General features: G+C 49.4%; 1 protein-coding gene across 2 annotated transcripts in view; it reads left to right on the top strand.

Annotated features, from left to right (window-relative positions):
- Window positions 1-1,004: 1,004 nt before the first annotated feature.
- The window catches only part of BCAR3 (BCAR3 adaptor protein, NSP family member), a 117,201-nt gene continuing 111,251 nt past the window's right edge, over window positions 1,005-6,954 (top strand). For both annotated transcript variants that reach the window (XM_060090144.1, XM_060090146.1), the window contains exon 1: window positions 1,005-1,168. The gene's annotated coding sequence lies outside the window, so the exon portion shown is untranslated. The remainder of the gene's footprint in view (window positions 1,169-6,954) is intronic.

Raw genomic sequence — 6,954 nt, 5'->3', positions numbered from 1 at the left:
CTTTTTCACTAATGGTGGCTTAGAATGAACAGGAGTTCTTAATTGTCATGTTATCCAATGATCAGTTTTTTTGCTTTATGTTAGTGCTGTATATGTTTAAGAAGTCTTTGCCTACCTTAAGGTCATGGAGATGTTTTTTGATATTTACTTTGGATGGTTTTATTGTTCTACCTTTTACAGTTAAGAGTTAAAATCCTTCTGGAATAGATTTTTTGGTATGGTATAAGGTAGAGGTCAAGATTCTTCTTTTTTCTCCATGTGGGTGTCCAGTTGATCCAGAATCATTTACTGAAAAGACAGACCACACTTTCCCCAGTGCAGCACATCAGCATCTTGAATGTAAATCAAGTGACCATATACTATAGGTCTGTTTCTGGTCTCTCTATTCTATTGTCTATCCTTGCTGCCAATTACTATTTCTACAGCTTTATAATAGGTCTTTATATCTGGTAGTGTAAGTCCTCCACCAGACTCCAATTTTTTTACCCCACCAAGCCATCTAGTACTGGAGTGCCACTTCCACCTCCCACTTGGCTTTCAATATGTCCAGGTGGGTGTGATTGATTTGCTTGTTCCCATGGCTTGGTCATCTGTGGTTACCTGGTCTTTATCCCATCAAACCCCTTTAAACTGAAAGCCAGCCTGGTGTCTGCAGACAAGCAAAGCAGATCTGCTGGGTAATGAAATAGCTTGGGGAGGGGAGAGGAGTGGATTAGGTGGGGTTGTCTCTCGTGAGGCGTACATTGAGGAAGTGGTCGATCTATACTTGAGGACTGGCTTCTCGGGAAGTACGAGGAGAGCCAAACTCTAAACTCCGGGCAGAGGAGGGCAAGGCGAGGTCAGCGCATGTAAATGTCGCGGGGGGTTCTGCAAGGCTGCGCGAATAGGCTCGTCGGGGTGGGGCCGGGAAGCCGCAAATCACCAGTTGAGGGCCGGAGTGCGCGCCGCCGGCTTAGAGCCGCTCCTGCAGCTGCCGCGGCCGGGGCTGGGGCCTGGGCGGGAGCGGGAGCCGCAAACGCCGGGCGCACAGGCAAGCCGCGCGCGGGCTTCTCGGCTGGCGCGCCCCACCGATCATGAGCGGCTCCTGCTCCGGGAGCAGCCGCGGCGCAGGGCAGACCGTGCAGCGCCTCTGAGCCCCAGCCGGAGAGCCCGGGCGCCGCGCGGGGAGGTGAGTCTCCGCCGCGGGTCCCGCGGGCGTGCGGCTCCTCTCGGGCGCCTCGGCCTCCCCCTCCCCTTGCAGGACGGACTGGGAAGTTTGTTGGCGAACTTCAGGCTATGGGGAAGGTAGAGCCGGCGCACCCCACCCCCAGCCGGGTTGGCGATTGGGGGCTGGAGTGGCTGAATGGGGGACCGGGCTGCTCCCTTAGGGGCCTCTGAACCGGCTGGGATTCCCCAGGAGGGGCCCGCGGCGGGAGGCGGGAGGCGGGAGGCGACGAGCGGCGAGCATCTCTGCTCTTTGCTCTTGAGCGGCATCTTCCCGGGCGCTGGCCTCTCCGACCCCTGCGCATCCAGCCGCGCCTCCTGGTCCCGTCTCTCTCTGCCCCAGAAGCCGGTGGGGGTCGAGGGATGCGAGGGCCGGGGAGGGGGAAGCCCTGGGCTTGGAAGAGGCGAGTTTCTCCACTAATCTCCTGGAAAGTTTGCAGAGAAAGCGAAGGAGCCCGCCCCGTAACTGTTGACATCTCCCTCCCTCGCTCCCTTTGTTGAGAAAGAATGAATAGTTGGTTGTGTCGCTCCCACTGCGTCGGAGAGGGGAGGGAAGGGGAGGTGAAGGCTGGGAAACAAGGGACGGTGGGCGCAACAGGCTGGAGGTTCCGGTCTCAGCCCGTCTTTCCTTACCCGCTAAGGCTGCCTCCACTTTAAAAGTTTGATCAGGTGTAGACACTCGTCGGGGAGAAGTCAAGTGGGCTCCAAAGCAGCTGACGAGCCGGCGTGTTTCTTGGAGGAACAACAGTGGGTCGTGGCTGGGGGTTGGGGGGTGGAAAACTCTGGTTTTTGTTTTAACTCACTTGAAGCAACGTGCGAAGGTGAAAGATTTGCTCGCCTAACCTGATGTCTGCTTTCACCTAAAGCCATTAGCTGAGATAGAAAGTAGAGCCATGCATTCGGAGATTCTTTTAAACCTTGAGCCTTATATACCAAGGCTACGCTGATCTCTCCAAGGAAAACACATCGGCGGAGGGGAGGTCAGTTTGAGGGCGGATAATCTCCCTGCTTGTTGCCAAGGAGTGAATCGAGATCCGGGAGGAAGGGGGAGCCCTCGGTGCTGGGGGCCGGGCTCAGAGAGTCCCAAGTGGCAAAGGGCTGCCTAGTTAATAACGGGGGGAAGCCACAAGCCAAGCAGTTGTACGTGAGTGTGCAAGGGGACGTATGGAATATAACGTAAACAACTTGCCATGCCAATGGCTCCCTCATTCCCTGACTCCAACTTTCCCTAAACTGCCTCTGAGAAGCCTGACATTTCCAGAATGACTAACCAAGATCTCAATCTCCTATTCATATAGAAAGGACTGCTTGTCAAATGGATGCTAATCTTAAGACCCTTATCATGTAGATCCTGTGCTGTGTTGCTTGAAATACAATCCATGGAAGAATTATTCATACTTCAATCATTTGGCTAGACTTCATAATTCACTTCAAAATAAAGGGATACTCTTAATTCCTAAACCCAAGCAAAACTTCATTCTTAGCGGATAAGCCAATTTTATATGTGTGGTTTTTCCATCTCCTCTTCCTGTCTGCCTCTGCAGAGAAGATATAAAACTACAGATCTGGATTGTAAATTCTCTGTCATGGTCATAATGGGGCAGCGAGGAGGTTACGTTTCCAGAGTTTAAAATATGATAGAAAGTTCTTAAAGCCCACATCAGATGACCATCTGTGAATTTAACTTGAAAATATCTCATTTCAGAAGTAAAATAGAAAAATTCAAACAAGTGGGCGTCTTATCTCTGTCTCGACTTGCGTGTGATCATCAGTTTCTTTGAGACGTCTTTATAAAGCAAGTGAGTCAGTCCTGCTGTTCACAAGCATTTCAGAGTACAGCCGCTGACCGGGGTCAGGAAGGTAGCACATAGGTTGGGAGCGTGTCAAGCTCACTCTCATCCCTATCAAGATTTCAGCTCTTTGAATGTTCACATGGGTCTCGAGTTTTCATATCAAGATGTAGAGTCTTTGACCTTTGTATATATTTCAAGATCTTGTATTAGACTGAATCAGGACACTGTGTCTGTTTACCTGCTCAGTAGAGAGAGGTGAAGTCGGATGGCCAAAGTCTTACCTGGGCTTTGATTTAAAGACGGCATATGAGCTCACTTATTGTGCCTGTGTATCTATGCCCACATCCTACTTGGTTTGCTGTTGTTACGTATATTGCTCTAGGTTAAAACATTTCCCTCCTCACCCTTCCTGGTTGCAGTCTTCCCCAGAAGCAGTGACTTCATCTGTGAACTCTCTTTGTGATAGGGATACAATTACAAGCAAGACAGACATGGTCCCCGCCCTGCTTAGAGGAGACCTGCTATTTTTTGAATGCTTGCTGTATGTCAAGGGCTTACATACACAGTCGCATTTACTTTTCACAACAACTCCATGAAATAGGTATTGTTAACCATTTTTACAAATGAGAAACTGACTGTCAGAGAGGTTGAGTCACTTGTCCCAGGCCACACAGTAAGACATTGGCACAGTAGGGATTTGAACTTGTGTCTTACTTCACAGCCTAGGTTCTGAGTCACACCATGTTTGATTTTAAAAAATTAAATAGTACATAAGAAGTACATAATGGCTAGGAACATCAAGACAGAAACATCCCCAAGTGGAGAAAACATGGAGCCAAAAACTCGAGACTTGAATTTAGTCTCCACTGTGCTCTTCCAGCCACATGTTCCCACCTCAAGACCTTCACATTTGCCGAATCCCCTGCCTGGAACTCCATTTGATCCTCTCTTACTGGTTCCTTCTGTTTTTTCAGGTCTCATGTCATTGTTACCTCTTCAGAGAGGTCTTCCCAACCACTGTAGTGTAAAATAGCCCTCCATCCCCAACAAGTGTATTCTATCATGTCATCCTGTTTCATGTTCTTTAGGGTACTTACGACTGGGATATTATCTAGTTTGTTGTCTTGTCTGTGTTGGTTGGACTTCCCCATCACAGTGTAGGCTCCACGAGATCAGGACCTCATCTAGTTTTTTATATCCTCAGCTCTAGTACATTGTAAACTCTCGGAGACTATATATTGAGTGAATGAACGTTTATTTTCCTTATCTGGAAAAAGGGAGGGGCTTGATTCTCTGAGATTCCATCTACATATCACGTGCTGAGATTCTGCCTAGTGGTCAAGTGGGGTTGTGGCTCCTCTGTCAGAATGGAAAGTACGTACCTTGAACCTAGATTCCATGCACTTCCACCCCTGGATTTCCCCCAGGTCCCTGGAGTCTGGAAAAAAATAACAGTAAATAAAACTCAAGTAGGAAACAGAGCAACCAACAGACTGCAAATGAGTTTCTTCCACCTATAATTCTCCCTTCCATTCCCTGCCCCGCTTTAGTTTTTTTGTTGTTGTTGGTTGTTTGTTTAAAGTTAGGTCTCTGGCCAGGGCCCACCTCCCCCGTCGTTGGATTGATTCAAGCTTGACATAGGGCCCAGGCTGGAGCCAGTCTTTCCAAGTGACTAGACACAGGGCAAGGCTGTACTTTAATGGGAAAGAGTCCCAAGTTAGAGGCAGCAAGTTGTAGAGGAGAGCCTGGCCTGTGTATTTCCAATTTAACTACAGCTGAGAAATTTAACTGTAACTCTGGAAACTTCAGCTTGGATGATCTTCTCCCTCTGGTAATTAAACCCTACTTCACATCCTTCAGGTCAGCATCCCTTCCTCCGGGAAGCCTTTCCTGACTGCTAGATTAATCTAGGCCCCCAGTCCACACTCTGCGTGCTCCCACGGCACTGGGAATCACCAACACGTATGGTCATTACTTACTGTCTGCTTCCTCTGCAGGGTAGGAACCTCATGAGGATAGTCGTTTGACACTGTCTCCAACACCCACACAGTCCCCACCACCCAGGAGGCCCCCCTTAAATGTGTGTTGAATGAAGAATGAGGGGACACTTCTTTTGCCTGAGTGATGCTTTCTCATTGTTATTCTATTCTGTTACCCAGAAACTAATCTGGGTGCCAGTTGTTCTGTACCAAAGAAACTCGCTTATCTGGTGGTCCTCAAACTTGGCTCCACAGTGAACAATACTAGGGGAGCTTTAACAAGACTAATGCCCGGGTCCTACCCACCGAGATTGTAATTTTGTTGGTCTGGCTCACGGCTTGGGTGTCGGGATTTTAAAAGCTTCTCCGGGGACTCTTACGTGCAGCCAGGTTGAGAGCTGCTGATTTAAGATTTCAGAATTTATCCCTTGCGTTGGTCCTTATAGGCTTGAAGCAGCCCAGGTGAGAGAGGGCAAGGATATAATTCATGGATATTGTATGGTTTCTGACAGTTTAAGAGGTACTTTCACAACTGTTATCACAGCTGATAATAACAAGCTGAGGGATCTACTCACTGGTTTAAATATTCCCTTTATGTTGACGACTCTTAAAAATCGACATCCTGGGGGCTTCCCTGGTGGCGCAGTGGTTGAGAGTCCGCCTGCCGATGCAGGGGACACGGGTTCGTGCCCCGGTCCGGGGAGATCCCACATGCCGCGGAGCGGCTGGGCCCGTGAGCCATGGCCGCTGAGCCTGCGCGTCCGGAGCCTGTGCTCCGCAACGGGAGAGGCCACGACAGTGAGAGGCCCGCGTACCGCGAAAAAAAAAAAAAAAAAAAAAGAAAATCGACATCCTGTCCTGGCCCCTAACTGCACATACCAGTATCTAGCCTGCTGGACCCAACTGCCCTACTGGTACCTCACACTCAGCAGCCCCAGTGGTGAGCTTGTTGCTCTCTTGCCTGCCCGCAGGCGTTCCCTCTTGTGCTACTCAGTGTGTTACAGCATAGCCCTGTCCTCCCTTGGCTGTGGCCTCCTTCCTCCCAGCCAGAGGCCTCGAGCTTCTAGCCCCTCGCTCTGCCCTTCCTTTCCCTTCCCGTGGCCACTGCCCCAGGTCGGAGTCCTCCATCACTCCTTGCTGGCTTGTTGCTGACTGACCTCCCCACCTCCCTTCTCTCCCTCCAGAATGACCGGAGCTCCCTACCCAGGCACAGACTGGATTCCGTCCCACCCTTCCCGAGCTTCCCTAGTACTGACAGTCAGGTTCAGACACCTCAACACAGCCTTCAAGACTTCATGAGCTGGTCCTAAGCTGTGCTTCTTCCAGGAAATGCTTCTCAGCTTGACTCAAGCCACACCACGTGACTCAGTTTCCTGAGCCTGTAGGGGCACTTCCCTGCCCTTATGCATCTGCTGTTGTTGCATCCTCTTGGAGGGCTTTTCCCTACAATTTTCAGCCTTTCAAAATCCTTCATCTCCAGTGATGCCCTCTCTGAGATCCTCCTTGAGCCCTTTTGTCAAAATTAATTATTCTTCATTCCAGCATGTTAAGGGTCCCACTGATGAATATACTACAGTTGACCCTTGAACAACACAGGTTTGAACTGCATGGGTCCACTTATACACAGATATTTTTCAATAGTAAATACTACAATACATGGTCCGTGGTTGGTTGAATCTGTGGATATGGGGGAACCGTGGATATGCAGGGCTGACTATAAGTTATATGCAGATTAGCCCCTCATTGTTCAGGTGTCAACTGTATTGTCTCTTTGAGTTCATAGTCAGGGATTGAGGCTTATGCATCTTTGTTTCTCTGAGTCTCTTATCTGGAGTAGGCACTTAAATGTTTGTTGAATTGAAAGTAGGAAGGGCAGATGTTAACATCCCTTGAGGATACACTGAAGTGAGGATAGCTTGCTGAAGGGCATTCTGAAGCACTTCAGCTCAATCTTGAAATAGATAGACCTTGGATAAGCA

This window comes from Mesoplodon densirostris, chromosome 2 (genome assembly GCF_025265405.1).
Source record: "Mesoplodon densirostris isolate mMesDen1 chromosome 2, mMesDen1 primary haplotype, whole genome shotgun sequence".
NCBI lineage: Eukaryota > Metazoa > Chordata > Mammalia > Artiodactyla > Ziphiidae > Mesoplodon > Mesoplodon densirostris.
Note: the sequence above shows the minus strand (reverse complement) of the source record. Positions and strands in the feature narration are given on the sequence as shown.